The sequence below is a fragment of the Caretta caretta genome, chromosome 7, assembly GCF_965140235.1.
Source record: "Caretta caretta isolate rCarCar2 chromosome 7, rCarCar1.hap1, whole genome shotgun sequence".
Classification (NCBI taxonomy): Eukaryota; Metazoa; Chordata; order Testudines; family Cheloniidae; genus Caretta; species Caretta caretta.
In genome coordinates, this window is record NC_134212.1 from 117633825 (window position 1) to 117654685 (window position 20861).

The 20861-nt window shown below is 44.6% G+C and overlaps 1 long non-coding RNA gene across 2 annotated transcripts in view; it reads left to right on the forward strand.

Moving 5' to 3' along the window:
• LOC125640194 (uncharacterized) overlaps window positions 1-20492 on the forward strand; it is a 60683-nt gene extending 40191 nt beyond the window's left edge. For both annotated transcript variants that reach the window (XR_007357734.2, XR_007357733.2), the window contains one exon: window positions 20311-20492. This is a non-coding gene — a long non-coding RNA (uncharacterized LOC125640194). The remainder of the gene's footprint in view (window positions 1-20310) is intronic.
• Window positions 20493-20861: the final 369 nt, after the last annotated feature.

Sequence of the window (20861 nt, forward strand, 5' to 3'; positions counted from 1 at the left end):
GCGATGTTTAGCCCTGCAGCCTGAGCCCCACAAACCAGAATCAGCTGGCCTGAGCTCAGACTTGGTGCTGTGGGTCTTTGATTGCTGTGTGGAGGTATCCTTTTTCTTCCAATCCAGTGACCCAGAATCGTCTAGGCTATTCTGTACCATTATCTAACATTTTCAGGAATCTAAGTATTAATGTCACCCATGCATGGTAAAATCCACCACTCATTCACTAATATATTCACTCACATACACACACACACATCCTAAAACAAAAGGTTAATTTATGTAGGCCCCTATGAAAATAATGTTGTGCTCTTTTGTGCCCTCTGCTAATACTGCAGCAGCAGCTCCTTATTAAACCCTGTTCCCACAGGTGAGGTGATGTTTGAACACAAACAGGGAGGAAGTAAATAAACAAAGAAAAAGGGCCACTTTTGTCTCAGGCTGTTCTAGAAGGGCAGGAAATCAAGGCTTGCCAAAATGGAAAAGAACAAAGCCGGTGGGGAAATATGGTTTATTTTTAAGGCTCCCTGAGAGTCATTGCAAACAATGGGGAGTAGGAAAAAAAATCCTAAAAAGCCATAAACAATGAAAAATGTGATAAGAATCTCTGTCCTGGGCTCTGGCTTCCGTTCATGGGTTTGCTTAAAAGAGTTCTTACAATGCATGGCTTATATTAAAAAAATGTCTAGCCTTGTACTTGGGTTCCCTGCACTTAGGGCCTCATCCTATCTGTCTAGGTAGCCACATGTTCTCCTTTACTATGGTATCGAAGCCTCTTCTAATTATTAGTGTATTTCGTCATCATAACCTTCTTGGGAGGTAGGGCAGGGCCATTATCTCCACTGTACTCATGGGGAACTGAGGCAGAGAGAGATTAAGTGACTTGCTCAAGGTCACACAAGAAGTCTGTAACTGAGCAGAAAACTGAACTCAGATCTCCTGAGTCCCAGTCCAGTGCCTTAGCCACAAAACCATCCTCCCTACCCTACCAATTGATAACAACAAAGACTCCTATGGACTTACAACACAATTGAGCATCTGAAAGGCAAGTGTCTTAGAGGAACAAGCAGCAGGTAACTCAGAGAAAGGAAAATTACCTCTTCAACAGAATGACATGAGATATTCCAGTTGTAACAAAAGTGGTTAGAAAAAGTTACTTTACTGAAACATATCTGAGATAGAACCCATAAAAAGGGGTTAACAGACAAGTACAGATTGCCCCAGACCAGAACCAAGCTGAGCTGGAGCAGGAATAATTAGATCTTAAATATATTGTTATGAGCTCGATGAAACCTTGTTATGGGTTGAGTTAAAATCTCATTGAGATTGATAGGTATGCACTCACCTGTCAGTTAACATAACTGTAAGCATAAACCCCAGTCTAAGTCAAAAGGGATATGTGAACCTGCCCAGGAGCTTTTGGCTGGGTAGTGTTTTGGGTAGGCAGGTGTGGGAAGAGAGATCACACAAAAACACAGGGAGGGGAAGGGAAGGCAAGAAAACCAAGCAGGAGCTTGTGAGCACAGCGTGACCCCGGAAAAAGCTAGAGTGTTTTTGGGTCTGGTATTGGCTAAAGAGTCTTGTGGGCTGGTAAGCCAAGAAACTGCTCCTTTTGTTCCTGGTTCCTTCTGCGTTTGGAGACACAGGAGTTTGTACATTCCTTGGAAATAAACAAGATGGAATCTGGTATTTTCTTTGAGACAATCAATTTCTACTTCGAACTGGTATATCCCCAGGGCCCTGAACTCTGACGAGCTTGTCAGGCTGAAAACAGGCAACAATATCTCGTGTATCAGAAGATCTCCAAGCCCTTTACAAAGAAGGGCCATATCATGATCTCCACTTTACATACGGGGAAACTGAGGCATACAGTGAAGATGCGACTCGCGCAGGGTAACCCTGCTAGCCAATGGAATAGAACCCAGGTTTCCTGAGTCTCAGTCCAGTGTGCTATCCACTAAGCCACAGGTGCCATTAAACTGGTTGTACTATTAGTAAGATACTTAAGTCTAAGGCTTTATCTACACATGCTACAGTGTCATCATCACACAGGTGATTCTCCGCTCAGTGTCTCATCCACAAACACTCTGCAGTCTCATTAATTCCCAATTCCAGACCCTGTCAGGGGTCTGTATGAAAGTGAACTGGCTTGGGTCAGATGGAAGCGATACCGCCTAGTCCATGGGGATACTTCGGCAGGCATTGCTATCTTACAGTGGGTTAAAGTTCTTTTGTTACCAGGGGTTAAAGCAGGAGATTCTTTCCATCTCTGGTGTCTAGGGCTGCTCTAAGTGGCTGCAGCTCCATTGACTTGAATGGCATTTTGCCAATTTATGCTAGCTGAGAAGTTGGCCTGTAGAATCCTATGGTGCTTACTGAAAGTTAGAGGTTGACCAAAATCATGCTATTTCTTGGGCCTATGAACACACAAGATAATTTCAAACATTCAGCCGCTCATTGGCAGACTGCTACAATAATGAGAAAGGTTTATACATGGATCCCTGATGCAAATTGCAGGTCCAAAGGACACTGAAGGAAATCTCTGCTAGCAGCTCTTATTGTAAGAACTGCTAATACACAGCTATATTGAGGCATATAGGCTACAGAGTGTGTGTATGTCGTTGGCCTCAGCAGAAATTAAGAGATCTTGAACCTATATTGAAAGATGGATGGACTCAGTGCTTCATTTGTAATGAAAGAGGTGCCAGGACTCAAGCAATTTTTTTACATTCAGAACTGATGCAGCAAGCCCAGAGGTGCCGGAGCTACGAACTGCCAAGCCTAGAGGTGCCAGGGCTCAGCCCTGTCAAGCCCTGTTACAAATTAAGGACGGGATGGAATGGATCACCCAATAGGTCTTTTCCATCTCTAACTTCTATGATGCTTTGCCTCAGCCTTTTAATTTTAAATTTTCTGTAATAATTAATCGTAAGTATCACAACATCTACAGTATTCTTTCAAATATACACGTAGCAAACAAACTTTGAAGGGATCCATTTTTATGCTAAAACAATACTTAGCACTTCTACAGCAACAAGTTTCGTCCATGGATGTCAAAGAGCTTTACTAAGGACAGTAAGTACTATCACTGCAGATGAGTGGTTAAGTGACATACCCAAGGTGAACCAGAGCATCAGTGGTGGAGCAGGGAACAGAACCAAGGAATCCTGATTCATAGTTCCGTATTTTAGCCACTAGACCACACTCAACCCATGACTTTAATTTAGAGATAACACATCAACAAGAATAAAAATTAGATTAGATGGTGAATACAAGAAAACAGCAGGGCTTTTCTTATATAACAGAGACCATTTAATTGATAAATATGTTTTAAGTCAAAGGAACTTAAGCACATGCTTAACTTTAAGAATGTTTTTAAGTATTCTGCTGAAAAGCAATGGACTTATGCATTTGCTTAAATGCTTTTTGAATCAGGACTCAAGGCCTCAGTCTAGCAAAGTACTTAAGTACATATTTAACTTTAAGCATGTGAGGAGTGCCATTGACTTCAGTCAGGTCAACAACATGCTTAAAGTTGAGCACGTGCTTAAACATGTTGCTAATTGGAGCATAAGTGAGGAAAGGTTGCAATACCAGGCCCTAATCACCCAGGGCATTAATTTTATTTTCTTAAATGCAGCATGGAAAATATTAGAGGTTTTTTTAAAAAATCTTGTGCAAAAAACAAACTTTTTTTTTTAAACAATAGTAACAACTGATGGAGATGAGAAACCTGATGGAAATAATATGACGTGGGAGCTGCAAAGATGCTCTTAATCAAGAATTCTAGAAGCTGAAAAAAATGTCCTAATTTTACTATTATTTTTAAATAATTGCTCCAACAATTGTAACCAAGTGAATGCAAATAGTACACAGAATTAACTAGGCTATCAAGGTAATTCATACAGACAGAAAATAGATGCAACACAATGGAGGAGTAATGGGATAAAAGGAGATGTCAAGAAACTGACATTATCTCCATCTGTCCAGAAAATGTGTGGGATTGTTATATCCAAGCTCCTCAGTCTATGCAGCTGGCTGGCCAGTAGAAATGTCCTTTTAGGTTGCTGAAGACAGATAGCAGAAATAAAGGGCTAAACTAGCTACAACTTTGACAGCCTTTTGGTTAACAAAGAGAGTTAAGGAGTATTGTATTTCCATTTAGGCCAGAGAAGTAATGATGGCTAATCCTAAAAATCAATCCTTTAATCACATCTATCAAATTAGAGGCAACTGTCAAAAAATAACACACACAAATGCCTCAGTGAGAGCATGGCTGAGTGTACACAAAACAAAGGTCTTTAATTCAGATGCTGGACAAAGACTAACATGGAGGAATGTTCCATGCATACTAGAATTTCTTTTCTCTTCTTATGGGATGCTGCCACGTTTAATTTAAATTTTCCGGATATTAAGCCATTTGTGTCCTTCAGAAATTTGTGAGTTAAGTCAGAGAAAATCGCCTTTGTGGGCTTGGCTGGCAAATGAAAAGCTGGTCAGACCCAAACCATGAGTCGATGAATTTGCCCTTTTAAAATCCAGCTAAAAAATTAGTTTGGAAAGTTAAGTCTACTGGACATAGTTTGGCTCATGCTCCCAAAGCAGGCACAGATGAACACTGCAAAGTTATCCTTACTGTGTATCTGTAGTCTGGTCAGTGACTGCTCATTCATAGAATCATAGAATATTAGGGTTGGAAGAGACCTCAGGAGGTCATCTAGCCCAACCCCCTGCTCAAAGCAGGACCAATCCCCAACTAAATCACCCCAGCCAGGGCTTTGTCAAGCCTGACCTTAAAAACTTCTAAGGAAGGAGATTCCACCACCTCCCTAGGTAACCCATTCCAGTGTTTCACCACCCTTCTAGTGAAAAAGTATTTCCTAATATCCAACCTAAACCTCCCCCACTGCAACTTGAGACCATTACTCCTCGTTTTGTCATCTGCTATCACTGAGAACAGTCTAGATCCATCCTCTTTGGAACCCTCTTTCAGGTAGTTGAAAGCAGCTATCAAATCCCCCCTCATTCTTCTCTTCCACAGAATAAACAATCCCAGTTCCCTCATTGTTCATGTTCTCCATGCAGAAGATTCCTCCAAGAGCACATATATGGAAGCGGAGCATAATAGCTATTCCTGCATCAGGGGATGTAAGCTTAAAAGCTCCTTGATCATACAACCCACTCCCAAATCCATTACCCTCCCCCCAAAAAACAACAAACAACCACCACCACCACCCCATGCCACTCAGGGCTTGCCTGTTTTCTGGCAAGTACCTATGGTCAGTGTGCAGATACTATGATGATAATTGCACTGTGAAAGATACGAACACATCAGAAAAGATCTTCTAAGCATGACTGCCAAAATAGATGAGAGGGGAAGCACATTTAAAAAGGTGGAAAATAGATAGAAGATGCTTCCATCACCAGAGTAGCAACAAGATGGACACCTGAAGGCAAGCGAAAATGAGGCTGCCTGAAAACAACATGGCGAAGAGCTATGGAAGCCGAGCTGAAAAATCTGACACACAGCTGGGGAACCACTGGAAGACTTGCCAGAAACAGACAGGAGTGGAGGAGCTTCGTTACTGCCCTAAACGCCAGAGGCTTAATAGGAACATCATGATGATGATGATGAAATAAATTACAATGATTTGGACATGGATATGTGCATATTTATTTGTTTTTCTTAAAGTTACTTAAGTATTTTAGGAAAAATTGTCAGAGCAGCCACCAGCTAGAGATGGTGGCCGCATTCTGAGGCCACCAAAAACATTGTTGTGAGAACCCCTGCTCTAGATATTTTCCAAGTGTAGAGAGGCACAGTGACCTCCCTCCAATCTTGATGGGGAGGAACAACCCCACAGGCCCTGGTGTGTGGAGCCAAGACAGTGCTACCCACTGCAACAGAAGCCAAGGGGCCAGACAGGAACTTTATGAGGCGGGCCCTCCAGCTCAGTTGGGCTGGAGCCAGGGAAGGAGGCAGACATCTCTGTGGAACTCCAGACCAGGGACCGAGCTGTGCAGCGCCATGCCCTTGAGGAGACCTAGTGCAGAATGGAGTTGCTGGGACTTCCGTCAACCGTTTACTCTGAGAAGTCTGAGGCCCCCAAAACTATGGAGCCACGCCAAGGAAGTGGGGTAGGAAGTGGCCCAGGGAACCAGTCATTAGTCCGGTGATGTTGCTGGGAAACGAGTCAACATGTTTCAATGGCTTCCCCCCGACTCAGTGGTGGGAGCACCCTGAGCACCCACCACTGTTAGGGCCTTGGACTGGGACCCGGTAGAATAAGGTGGGCCTGGCCCCCCCTACTGCCAACCCCATCCCTGGGTCTTGTCTGGTCACCCTAGGCTGGAAGACTTATGCCTTTTTTGTGGCTTGTTGCTCTATCCCACCCAGAGGGTCCAAGCCCCAGAGTGTGTTTGCTGTCTGATCCAGCCTGAAGTCTGCAGCTAAAGATTGCTCGTTGCTTTGCCCCACCCAGAGGGTCAGAGCCCCTAGACTGTCAACTGCTGTCTGCCCAAGCCAGAGACTGGACAATAGACTGTGTGCTGCTCTGTCCGTCCTGAGGGCCAGAGCCAATGCCTGCTAATTGACTGCTTGCTATCTGACATGGTGAGGCAGAGCGGCCTCCCTCTGAGCCTGACTGAGAGGGATGACCACTGAACCACTACACTGAGCAGAATTATAATGATTTTCAAAAGTAATTCCCCACTCATTAACCCCATGTGAATGTGACTACAGGACCAGGATTTACAGAATTATTCACAATCTCCAGGTAACAAAATGCACGCACAGATTCAAAGCCCAGTCCTGGTTCCAGGGGAGGCAATGCCATGAGTGACTTCCCCAAATCCACATAAAGTTAACGGCACAGGAGAGTTAGAAACTGAGTCCCAGCTCTTTGGTCAATTCACTAGACCATGCTATTATTATTATTTATTACTTGTACTGCAGTAGGCCTAGGGGCCTCAGCCACGGACCAGTACACTGTACAAACAACAAAAAGATGGTCCCTCTCCCACAGAGCTACCCTGAGAGCTCTTTACAATCTATGAAGATGAATCCTAGTTGTTTTAGGACACTGACATTCAGGATGGACTTCAGACAATGTTAGAAAAAGTGGCATTAATATGGTTAGCTATGAAGATTATACAAGCCTGTTCTAAGACTCAGCTTTGAGCAGAGAGTGAATTGACCAAGAGGATTTACCATAACAGAAAGACGGCCCAAAACAGTACATAAGTGACCGACCTTTTCCATGTTGTACGCAGTGCTGTTGTAGCCGGGTCAGTCTCTGCATATTAGAGACCAGGTGGGTGAGGTAATATATTTTATTGGACCAACTTCTTCTGTTGGTGAGGGGCGCAAGCTTTGGCACTTATTCTGACCTGAAGAAGAGTTCTGTGTACGCTCAAAAGCTTGTCTTTCTCCAAGAGAAGCTGGTCCAATAAAAGATATTACCTCTCCCACTTTGTCTCGCTAGACATTTCCCAAACAGAAATAGAACAATTTTCAAAACTAAGTCCCCACCCATTAACCCCAAAACAGCATCTCCTTGTCACTGGCAAAACAAAAAAAATTCTGATCCTCGATTGTGATTTATCTTACTGTTTCTTGCCCATTCCTAAACAGGTTCCATCTAAAAGTGATATATTTCTGTTGGGCTGTCAGCTCGATTCACCAGCTGTAAAGAAAATTTCATTTTAAAAAGGTGCTCATTCGAAAGGGCCATTTGTACTGTCGTCTCCTTTAAAGCCAACACATGTGATTTAGCACAAAGTGAGAACTTGTTAGCTTAGCCATGCATGCTCGGTGAGGTCGCAGAGCAGACAATGAGTGCAGATGGTAGGGGGCTGCAGATGTATTGGGATCCACAGCTGAAATGCACTGCACTGTGTCTGCAAGTGCTTGTGATACTCACACAAACTCAGCAGGGTCAAAGGAGAGCTCAGACAAGATTATTGTCATGCAGATTAAAGGTGCTGATCCCCTTTGTAAAACAGACTGGTTTCTCGGGCCAAATTTTATATCTTTTATTAGCCTGCTTTGCATGCTGTCTCTTGCTAACATCCAATTTCCCATTTAGCAAGAAGTTATGACTATATACACACAAACACGTGCACAACCCCTCTGCCCCATCCATATACGTGTGTGTGTGGGGGGCATATAATATATTGTATGTAATGTAATCATTATGGAATGGGAAATGGTTTTTAAATTATATATAATACAGTATTAATTTACACACGATTTATAATATAAATAATCAAATTAACATTTCCACTTCACCATTCTGAGACAATAACTAGGATTTTGGCAGAATTTAAGAGCCACTGTCTCTCCAGTTTAAGTTATATTGTGGGAAAAAAGACTGAAAGGAAAAGACAAAAACAGTCAGACTTCGTTACTAGCTGTGAATTGCATTTAAATCCAAAAAAGGCTGATGTAGGACAATTGACAAGTACATTTCCCTCCTTCCCACACCCTGTTTCTTTTCTCTGTTTTTTAAAAAAGAAACTGCATTGTGGTACTTGTTGAAATTTTCAATGAAGATTCAATGAACACAAACATATAGCTGCTCTTTCAATACTAAATGATGTGCATGGTGCTGTGTTGTCCTGATGGCACAGAAATAGTCGGCATGCATCCGATGAAGTGAGCTGTAGCTCATGAAAGCTTATGCTCAAATAAATTGGTTAGTCTCTAAGGTGCCAAAAGTACTCCTTTTCTTTCAGCATGCAAAGTTCTTCATGGTTTCCATCCTCATACTGGACAGTCAGCCAGCCTAGGAATTAATGCACATTCAGTACAGCTTAAGTAAGCCCCAAGTAGCATCTGACTATCAGAAGCCACTTGAGTAAACATAGGTTAGCTTCTCAAATTACCCCAAAGCAGGAAGAACAAAGTCTCTCAAGTTGCTCCTTTCAGGTAAAGTCAGGATGTAACCAGATTCATCAAATCCAGGAAGGATCAACTAGTCTAGATGAAGGAGAATGAAATTATTTTGAGAATATACCAGAAGAGAGAAGAGTAGAAGGATAGAAATGAATGGTTATTACTCTTACATATTCAGTAACTTTATAATTTCAGATAGTGATTCATAGTTCTGCTGAAGATTCAAAATCAGGCTGGAAATAAGACCTACATTTTTAGCAGCGAGAGTAATTAACTATTGGAACAATTTACCAAGGGTTGTGGTGGATTCTTCATCACTGTCAATTTTTAAATCAAGACTGGATGTTTTTCAAAATATGTGCTCTAGGAATTATTTGTGGGGAGTTCTATGGCCTGTGTTATGCAGGAGGTCAGACTAGATGATCACAATGGTCCCGTCTGGCCTTGGAATCTATGAATCTATTTATCAATGAATTTCATCTGTAAGTATTTGCACAATATTGCCCTACTCTGCTTGAACAAAAAAAAATGATTTGTGCCTCGACTCTAATTTTATTTTACAGCTGAAAAATAAAAAGCAGTCATGGGTAAGAAGACTCTCAGTGTCAGTGGCTTACAACTAAATGTGTAAGACATAATTGTCTATGTGAGAAATTGTTGTATACCCACATACCGAAGAGTAGTTAAGATTTAACTTACAAAATATTTTATTGTACAACAGAAAAGCAGCGTAATTTACGGGGGTTAGAGCTCGGAATCGGGATTTAAAGTTTCTGGGGTTTTTATTCCTAACTTCCCTGTCTTGCTGCTTGAATTTGGGCAAGTCACTTCATTTCTCCATCTCCCAGTTCCCCGCATCCATAAAATGGAGATAATACATGTACCAACTTTTACAAAAGTATTGAGGTCCTTCGGCAAAAGGCTATAAATCGCACACACTGCCAATATGTACGTGTGTGTGTGTATACACACACACACACACACCATGTTATGTGAAAGTGATTCTCACATGAGAAAGTGCAGAGCCATGTGATAAGGGACATTTATTATTTTCCTGGGGTATCACTTGTACTCTGTGCATGATCCTGTCCCTGCATGGATTGCTTCTGACAATCCAAACAGCTACCACTACTGAAAAAAAGTCAACCTGCCACAAATGCGTATCTTTATTTCCATCCAAATTACACTACCTGGTGGTACTGGGTGGGCAACAGTCCTTGAGGATTAAGTGCCATGCTAAAAACTCCATGATCCATTTGGGGAACAAACAGGTATCACGGACAAGGAAGTAGAAATCTGTCTGTATTCCTAGCCCTGGCAGATCATGAGATACTGAACATTAAAATCCCAATAATGTGGTTGACAGAAAAGCTGGTTCTAGAGTTTTCTAAAATGTATTAGCTGTAATTTCTCTCCCTCTCAGGTCCATATGGTTGGGTTCATGGTACTAAGGATGCCTGATTTTACAGGTGGAGGAAATACTCATGTAAGGCACCCAAACACCTTTAAATCTACCCTGCAGTGACACCAGGAGAAAAATAAGAAAAAACCCAACTCTGATCTATCTTCAAAAGTCGGTTTCATCTAATATTGGCTTGCAGACAATAAAATGCTTGATCATAATAACATGGCTATTGCATAGTCTCTCTACAGGGCAGAGTTAAGGTTGTCTTAGGTGACTTAATTTTTCCCCCCTCATTGACATTTTAATTAATTTTGAATACATTATTAAATGGAAGCAGGGGAACAAAGGGGAGATACCTGCAGGGGTGGGTCCTCTCATCCCCCAACTGATGCTCTCCCCTTGCTCCTGAGGGAGGTATTCACCTTGCTCAGTTGGAGTCCTGCTCCAATGAACCTGATCTGGCCTTTTGGAATGGAACTCCCTTCTGAGCTTTGTCACAAGGAAAAGCTGAAATGGTAGCATGGGGCTGTGGAACGTTTAAGAGCAGGGACAGTTAGAGGCCAGGTCATCTGCCAGTGAAAACTCTTGACACACATACAGTACTGTCACCCTCTTGATACTTACTCACTTCAGCCAGTAGAACAAGTAACATGCAACTTGGCTGGAGAGGAAGGGCGGTGATTGGTTGAGTGACCTCCTCGGTCACAATGGCCCCCACATTAGATTGACCTCAGCTGTTGTCCCAGCCCTGTCTAAAGAACTATACAAGAAACTTGGTATTTATTATTAATTATTATTATTATAATTTAGGGGTGGGATTTAAAAAAAATACTTAAAGGAAATTAGGAGGACAAGTCCTATTCATTGTCAATGGGGTTTATGGTCCTAAATCCCTTAGAACTTTTGGAAATCTCCCCTATAATAGTAACAGATTCAGCAGCCATGGCAGTGGCAGTTGGCATGGGAATTAAAAGCCCCCTGGCTCTCTTTTGCACCCCACTGTGCTAAACATTAACATGCATGATGTTCAAGAGCTAGCCGTGGCACTGTCGTCAGTGCTTTAGGCCTTTCTCAGGGGGACAGCAGTGAGAAATAAGGAGCACTATAAACGTAGGCCTGAAAAAAAAAGTCCAGTAGCACTCATGAGAAGAGCAGAGAGGAGATACCATCCGAGCCAAAGCATCAGACAGACCTGGCATCCAACCTGCAGGATTTTCTTTTGGGCCAGAAAGAGTTTTAAAAAGGAGTTTTTGCTCATTGTTGCTAATGACCACCACGTACATGTGCCTTCACCTGCATCTGGCTGCCACAAAGTAGCATTCTCCTCCCACTCCTCTTCCCTTCATATGCACAGTCTTTGTTTGAACGTACTGGCTGCACTTTGCTGCAAGGTTAATGTAGACAGCTAGACAACAAGTGATGGGATGTTAGATGGGGTGGGATCTGAATTACTGCAGAGAATTCTTTCCTCGGTAACTGGCTGGTGAATCTTGCCCACATGCTCAGGGTTCAGCTGATCGCCGTATCTGGGGTTGGGAAGGAATTTTCCTCCAAGGCAGATTGGAAGAGGCCCTGGGGTTTTTTCACCTTCCTCTGCAGCATGGGGCACAGGTCACTTGCTGGAGGATTCTCTGCACCTTGAAGTCTTTAAACCATGATTTGAGGACTTCAATAGATCACACATAAGTGAGAAGTTTATCGCAGGAGTGGGTGGGTGAGATTCTGTGGCCTGCACTGTGCAAGAGGTCAGACTAGATGATCATAATGGTCCCTTCTGACCTAATGTCTATGAGTAAGCCACAGAGCCACTCATAGAGAACACGGCAGAGTGGCACCTGTTCCTTTAGCAATATCCCTACCCCCCATCCACACACAGGGCCAAAGGTTCTTTGGACATGTTTACTAACTGTCAATTAGCTGGTCTCAATACATTGGAAATAGAAAATCAGTCATCCACAGCAATCACCCTTTCCTTATCCCCAATTGGGGTCAATCACCAGAACTTTAGCTGTGAAACCTGATCCTCATGAGACCTTCAAACAGTAAATGCAACCCAAACTGTTTGTATTTTGCTTATTCTCTTTCAATGACTTCCTATATTTTATGAGAGGGCCCATTGTGAGCCTCTTATGCAGTAAAGGGGTTATGATCTCATATACTAGAAGGACTGGGTGAAAGGCAGTGATCTGCTGTTACAGTGATCTCATTTGTTTGGGAGGCTGAGGGAGCCTATCCTGAGTGTGAGGGATATTGCGAAGTGCATGGATGCAACAGCAGTGGGTTGGTGAGTGCTAGGAGTATCTGCTTTAGTTTGGTCCTTATTACATCAACCATTTCAGTGCATGCTGCATTTTCCACTTTTGAGAGACTCCAGAGGGGTCTGCAAAAATCGGGCATTTAAAGGGAGGTTGTATTCAGCAAGGTGACTGTGTAGAAAAGGCACTTTCTTGGCTCGCCTTGGGTCAGGTGACAAACTAGTTTTTATTCCTCTTGCCCTGGCAGCTACAGGAGAGTGAAACAGGTTCAGTCCTCCCATGCAAAATCAACAGAACTGTGAACAGAGTCCCAACTGCAGAGTATTTACTGCCAGCGATGTGAGGCAGAGCGTCCACAGATGGATTTGCCACTCTCTGGTGGACTTTGCAGCTCTGACTCTTTGCTGTTCCCTTCAGTAAGAGTTCCGGATGCTCAACACATTTGCAAATCCAGCCACCTATTTAGATGCAGCTTTCAAACCTGGATGCCTAAAGCTCTAGGCATCAGAGCTGTGGAGCATCCATAGCTCCCCTGACTTCAGTGGGTTTTGTGGATGCTCAGATGTCTGATAATCAGGCCATACGTTAGGCAATCCAGTTTGAACATTCTGGGCTTTAGGAACTGCACTGAGATCAGCAACGCCTTGCTCAAGAGGCCAACAAACAGCCATTGGATGAGATGGGAAAGGCTTTTTGTCACAACCAACTTGATTTACATCGGCTCAGTGTCCAAGAGGGGAAAGGCTCCTAGTTGCATTACCAATACCAGGAGCCATGCAGTCTCCCTAGAGAGATCATCAATATTTATTATTTCTTTGAGAAGCCTAACAAGTCACTGATAATGTATGTGTAGCCCAAGCTGTCTCTTCAGGTGGCTTGTTGCAGGAAACACAACTTGTACTGCTCACAAGCTATTATTTATGTTACAGTAGCACTTAGAGCAGGGGTGGGCAATCTACGGCCTGCAGGCCACATCTGGCCCGCCAGTCAATTTAACACGGCCTTCAAGCTCCCGCTGGGGAGGGGGATCTGGGGCTTGCCCCGCTCCCGCGTTCCAGCCAGGGAGTGGGATTGGGGGTTGCTCCGCATGTGTGTGCCACGGCTCTGTGTGGCTCCCGCAAGCAGCGGCGTGTTCCCCCTCCAACTCCTACATTTAGGGGCAGCCAGGGGGCTCTGTGCACTGCCCCCACTCCAAGTGCCACCCCAGTAGTTCCCGGCCAATGGGAGCTGCAGGGGCAGGGCACAGTGTCACCTGGCCGCGCCTCCACGTAGGAGCTGGTGGGAGGACATGCGGCTGCTTCCGGGAGCTGCTTGAGATAAGTGCTGCCCAGAGCATGCACTCCTGAGCCTCCCCCCAAACCCCTGCCCCAGCCCTGATTCCCCTCCCACCCTCCGAACCCCTTGATCCCAGCCCAGAGCATCCTCTTACACCCCAAACCCCTCATCCCTAGCCCCAGCCCAGAGCCCGCACCCCCCAGCCAGAGCCCACACACCCCAACCCCCTGCCCCAGCCCAGAGCCCCCTCCCGCAACCATAACTCCTCATTTCCAGCCCCACCCAAGCCCGTACCCCCAGCCAGAGCCCTCACCTCCCTCCCCCCCGCAACCACACCCCTCAGTCCCATCCTGGAACAACCTCCTACACCCCAAATCCCTCATCTCCAGCTCTCTCCCCCCCCGCAACCCAACCCCCTGCCCCAGCCCAGAGCCCCCTCCAGTACACTGAACTCCTCATTTCTGGCCCCATCCCAGACGCTACACCCCCAGCCAGAGCCCTCACCCCCTCCTACACCCCAACCCCAATTTCGTGAGCATTCATGGCCCACCATACAATTTCCATACCCAGATGTGACCCTCAGGCCAAAAAGTTTGCCCACTCCTGACCTAGAGGCCTCCATGAAGATCAGGATAGGTGCTTTATAGACATGTAGTAAGAGGCAGCCCCTGCGCTGAATAGCGAACATTCTACATCGACAAGGCAGAGAAAGGGTGAGGGAAAGGAAGCATTATTCACCAATGGCTGGGGCACTGGGCTGGGCCCAGGAGACTTGGTTCTGTTCCTGACTTGGCTACTGAGTAGCTGTGTGACCTGGAGCAAGTTACTTCATTTCCCATCCCACCCACTAGCCTGTCTATTTAGATTGTAAACTCTTTGTGGCAGAGATGGTCTCTTACAGTGCATTCGTACAGCTCCTAGAAAAATAGGGGAATTTTGGTAGGGCCTCTAGATGTAAGTGTAACACAAATATTAATTATTATCCCCATTTTACAGATCAGGCACAGAGATTAAGTTACACTGGTAGCCTATGGCAGACCTGGGAATTTCACATCAGTTGACCCATCTCCCTTGCATCCCTTTGCTACCTAGATCCCTTTGACAAATAACATGCACTTAAAAACTAGGAAGACAATGAAACAATGAAGAGAGTGGGGGTGAATCTCTCCTCACACCCAATCAGTGCCAGCTGTGTGCCAATGCACACCAATAGTTCAAGAGCGGAATATCACATGCCTCACACGCACACAGTTTAGGCCAACAAATCCACTTATTAAGGCCCTTAAGACTTTCAAACAAAAACTCCTGCTGGAGTTTAGCAAAACACTAGCTCAGCAGAGTCCAAGGGCATTTTCATGCCACAATGTTGGTACAGCGGGAGTTTGAGATGTAGGTCAGACTCTGAGGCTTCAAACATGAGTCCAAAGTGAAAGAACTAATCAAGAAACAGCCAGTGAACCTGGAGCTAAATGCTGCTCTCAGTTCCATTGGTGTATAGACAGAGCAACTCCACTGGCTTTAATGGGGTTACTCTAGATTTACAGCACACTGGTGTAAATGAGGGTCAGAATCCAGCCTTAACTGTTCAGCCATTGACTGCACCCAGCATTAGAATCACAAAAACCTGTTCAGAAACTCTGGCAGCATTTTAATGATGAAAAAAATGTAGAGTCTGTTTGAAGAGACACTCGCATGTTAACTGTGAAAACTGTCGGGCCTAGAAGCAACTGGAGTGAAAAGCTTTTGTTTGCATGCCAGCAGCTAATTCAGCCCCTAATTTCTTTCTCTCTCTCTCTTTTTTTTTGTATTGTTACACATAGTTCTCACACAATTAAAAAAGAAAAATGTATTTTTCTCTTAACCTTTTCAGTCTGAGGAGAAGCAAAAATAAATAAATAAAAAGCAGTCCCGAGGCAGCAGCTTTTGCAAAGCCAGCGTCCTGAAGTGCCTTGGCAGACACTGCGTGTGCATGGTTTGCACAGAGAAGGAATATCTGACACACAATGTCACTGAATTACAGTGATGTCATCAGAGCCGACAACACATTTTCCTAGAGTGTAGGCAGGCCTGTGCAGTCTGCCTGCCCTGGTGTAATGAGATGGGAGGGTGGGGGTGAGATATAGGGGGGGTGTATCCAGACAGCTTCACCTGTATGGGATCTGAAAGTGCTTATCCTCCTCCTCTTGTGACAATCCTTGGAAAAAAAAAAAAAGAAAAGAAAAGAAAAAAGATTCAACATTAGCTCAAATGGTCGAGGTTATGATATTCCAGGGTGCATCCAGTCTAGTGAGGGGCTGTCACCACTTGCCCTGCAGCCTGGGGTGCCTCCCAATGCTTTGCTGTGGTAGCTCCCAACCCTGCCCCCTCACAAGTAACCAAACAGCGTTCAGGTTCTACCCTGAGTGTCTGTGTACAGCCACAGCCCTGGTCCAGCAGCTCTGACCCCAGCAGCCTGTCAGCAAACACCAGCCACACTCTGGCTTCTGGCAGCCTTGGTTACTACTTGCAGGGTGACCCCAACACATTTCCAGTCCCAGATTTCCCCCCAGAAACATGTGTTCTGCATTGTTCATCTTTCTCCTGGACAGTCCAGATTTATTAGGTCCATTGACCCTCTAAGGGGATCAACATACAACAGTCTGCTACCCTAAATGGAGTTACCCAACCAATCCACAACACTCAGTTTTAATTAAAGAATAAAACAAGTTTATTAAGCTCAAGAGAGAGATTTTAAGTGAGTACCAGTAATGAGGCATTCAAGTCAGAAATAGTTACAAGAGAAATCATAGAATCCTAGGATCAGAAGGGACCTCAAGAGGTCTTCTAGTCCAGTGGTTTTCAAACCGTGGGTCGTGGGAATGGAAGGGAGTGGGTTGCAGCAACTCTGGTCAGCACTGCCGACCAGGCCATTAGAAGTCCCATCGGCAGGGCTGCCCAGCTAAGGCAGGTTAGTCCCTACCAGTTCCGACACTGCACTGCGCCCTGGAAGCATCCAGCAGCAGGTCTGGATCCTAGGTGAGGGGGGCCACAGGGCTCCATGTGCTGCCCCTGCCCCAAGCACCGGCTCCGCACGGGGCGGGGGGGGGTGTGTGCAGTACTTGCAGGCAAGAGCCACTACTGGGGCAAAGCGCGGTCCTAGGACAGGCAGGAAGCCTGCCTCTGCACCCCCGCTGCGCCGCTGATCAGGAGTCGCCCGAGGTAAGCCTGTGCCCCAAATCCCTACCCCAGCCCTGATCCCCCCTCCCAAATCCAGAGCCCGTTCCTGCACCCCAAACCCCTCATCCCTGGTCCCACCCCAGAGCCTGCACCCCCAGTCCAGAGCCCTGAACCCCTCCAGAACCCCAACCCTCTGCCTGAGCCCCTACCACACCCTAAACCCCTCATCCCCAGCTCCGTTGGGTCACAGGCATCAACAATTTTCTTCAACTGGGTCACCAGAAAAAGTTTGAAAACCACTGATCTAGTCCAATCCCCTGCACTCACAGCAGGACTAAGTACTATCTATACCACCCTTGACCACATTTGTCTAACCTTCTCTTAAACGTCCCCAATGATGGAGATTCCACAGCCTCCCTAGGCAATTTATTCCAGTGCTTAACTACCCCGACAGGAAGTTTTTCCTAATGTCCAACCTAAACCACCCTTTCTGCAATTTAAGCCCATTGCTTCTTGTCCGATCCTCAGATGTTTAGGAGAACAATTTTTCTCCCTCCTCCTTGTAACCTCAGTCCCCCCTCAGTCTTCTTTTCTCCAGACTAAACAAACTAGTTTTTTTCAATCTTCCCTCATAGGTCATGTTTTCTAGAACTTTAATAATTTTTGTTGCTCTTCTCTGGACTTTCTCCAATGTATCCACATCTTTCCTGAACTGTGACTCCCAAAACTGGACACAATACTCTAGTTGAGGCCTAATCAGTGTGGGGTAGAGCGGAAGAATTACTTCTTGTGTCTTGCTTACAACTCTCCTGCTAATACAGCCCAGAAGGATGTTCACTTTTTTTTGCAACATTGTGACACTGCTGACTCATATTTAGCTTGTGATCCACTATAACCCTCAGATCCCTTTCTGCAGTACTCCTTCCTAGGCAGTCATTTCTTTGTTTTTGTGCAACTGATTGTTCTTTCCCAAGTGGAGTACTTCAGATTTGTACTTATTGAATTTCATCCTATTTACTTCAGACCATTTCTCCAGTTTGTCCAGATTGATTTCAATTTTACTCCTATCCTCCAAAGCACTTGCAGCCCCTCTGAGCTTGGTATCGTCCACAAACTTTATAAGTGTACTCTCTGTGCCATTATCTATAAATAAAGATAAAACGTTTCCTAAACTTAACCTAGACTTGGTTCAAGGTGAAATCCCTTACCACATGTTTTCAGTATGCTGCTGACCAAACTCTGAGGCCAGGATCTGCTTCCAAAGTCCAGCTGCTGTTTCTTTTTTCTTCTTAGGTGAAAAGAAAGAGAGAGAGAAGGGTAGGGGAAGATAACTTGGCATGTTTTTGCCCCTCACTTTTATAGTTCAGTCACCCTTTGAAATGCATTTTCCTGAGAGTGACCCCTAGATAAAGTTCTTTCCAGCTGAGCAAGGACAAAAGGAATCTGGTGGGGGAGAGGTTTATGCTGTCGTTTGCTAAGATGCAGACCTGTTTGTTTCTGTCCCGCTTCCTTGCCAAATCATGGCTACGTGAAAGGTGAAGGCCCATCAGCTTTGGCAACACCTGGCTGGGGCACCAACTTTTTGTTTTGAGCAACCGATTTACTCATTCCCCAAACTTGTCCGGTAAACACACCTCAGTGACGATTTCAGCTTATATTCATCACTTTACCTATCGTGTTGCTGCATACATTTCACCATGATATTATTGACTAGCAAGTTATGAGTTTTCCAATTATACCTAACAAGGCATATTTTGTACAAAAGATTAATACAATAGTGGGTAGGGTGTGAATACAGGGGTGCACTCTGCCACAGAGGCACAAAGGCGTGTTTACTCCATCAAGCTGAAACTCACGAGTTCTCTTCCTCAAGCAGCAAGTGGGCAGATTAGCCAATGACTATGGTGTGTGCATGCAACCATGAATTAGATGCATGAATGGGCATTGGCTCTTCTCCAGCTGATGCTTCCACTACCACTGACAGCAGGTATTGTGTCCAGCTGTGCAGATTCAGTACTGGGCAACTGATGACTCACTGGATGAAATGACTGAGCTGTGGCAGGCTGAAGGGAGGAAATCTATGGGCTCAAAATCTCATATAAGCTACCTCCCCCAGGAATGATTTCACCTTTCTACTGAGAGGAACCACTGGCTAAAATGGGGACTGTGTAATGCCCTTGTTCTTGGGGCTGGAGCATTAAGGTAAAGCTTTGAGGAACAGCCACATCAGAAAGTATGAGCTCTCTCACCAAAAGTTTAAGAAGTTTCATTTTTTTCCCCCATTTGAGAAGCTGCCAAGTCAACACCACTAGAGCTTTGGGACTTTAATTTATCCACAGTACATCTATGGAGTGGGCAGCTTCCCCATTGCTAATGTATGCCACATTCCTGACCTGGAAAACCTTGGTCCATTCATTCCTTGGCATTTCTGCTGAAACTGGCAACCAACTATCCATCAAAGACAAAGGAGCTGGTTTTTTGATGTGGGTAGATTATCCACTAGGAACTGAAGCCATCAGCTCATTTAACATAGTTCACGGTCGCAGATTTCAATCACTACTAACCTGAGCTGGATTCGAAACTGGAAACGGGGAAACGAAAGACTCCATACTGATGAAGTGAGCTGTAGCTCACGAAAGCTCATGCTCAAATAAATTGGTTAGTCTCTAAGGTGCCACAAGTACTCCTTTTCTCCCTGAGTATTGTTTGACAAGGACAAGGACTCAGAAAGCTTTGCTCAGAGACGTTTATTGGTCTCTGATATAGTCAGTCGTCTCTGACCTTTGCTTTCACTTCATGAGCAAATAACGTTTGGAGAAACTGTTGGTTTTGACAACAGATCAGGCGGTATCTGGCAGGTAGGGGAAGAAAAATCTATATTTGGAGCAGTGAGGAAGAATGGATGCATTTTTCCATGGTGTTATCTTGTTGGGACAGACTACTTGTGATTACGACTGACAGTTGAGCACCAGGGTAAACAGCACCTTATCTCTATGGTGCCTGCCTCTGCTGATTTCAGCAACTGTACACTCACTCCTGAGTCATATAGCTCTGCAAGCTGTTACAGTGACCTCATTTACTTAACATGTTGTACTATCAAAGCCTATATTAAATAAAACCTAGGATTGTGCCAAGGAAATGTACAGTAGCTTGAAAGGAAAAACTATAAGCAAAAGCTTGTGTGCACCAATAGATTTGGGCATCATGTGATTAGATTTAAAAAAGCACTTTCGTACTATGGAAAGCAATGTAGTTCATGTAGAAGCATAAAATCCAAAAGAGAAAAAAAAAGTCTCTCTCTCTCTCTCATGGTTTTGATTTTCCTTCTCCAGTTTTGATACAGGTCTGAAGCCTACTGGGGACAAGAACAACAAGAAAATTCAGAGCAAGACTGGCCAAGAAGAAAGTTCTGCTAAACATCTGTTCGGACACTTCCAGCCATTGTTCTCCTCCAACCTGATTTTATTTATAATTGAATCCCGAATAAAAACAGTCTCTGACTGATCCACTTTGACTTACTTTGAAAGGTTATTGGCAGATTGTCAAAATGTACAATTTCCCTTGAGAGTATCTGGAGCAGCCATTGCCTTGTCCATCATCTTCCTCCCAAAAGGACTTTCACCAGCTAGTGACACAAACATGGGAATCATATTTATTATTTGCTTGAGACAATGCCCGCAACATGCTTGGTACTTTCCAGGCACCATGCACCTTCCAACACACACCCAATAGCGCTCTTGTCATGCTAAAAATCTTAGTAATAGCATGTGAAGACATTTTGTGCCTATGCTCACACCTCGTGGTCATTTTGCCGGGCTGGTTTAACATCACATCTGAAGGAGAGAGTCTGTGACAGCATTGGTAGTGCACTGCAGTGCACATA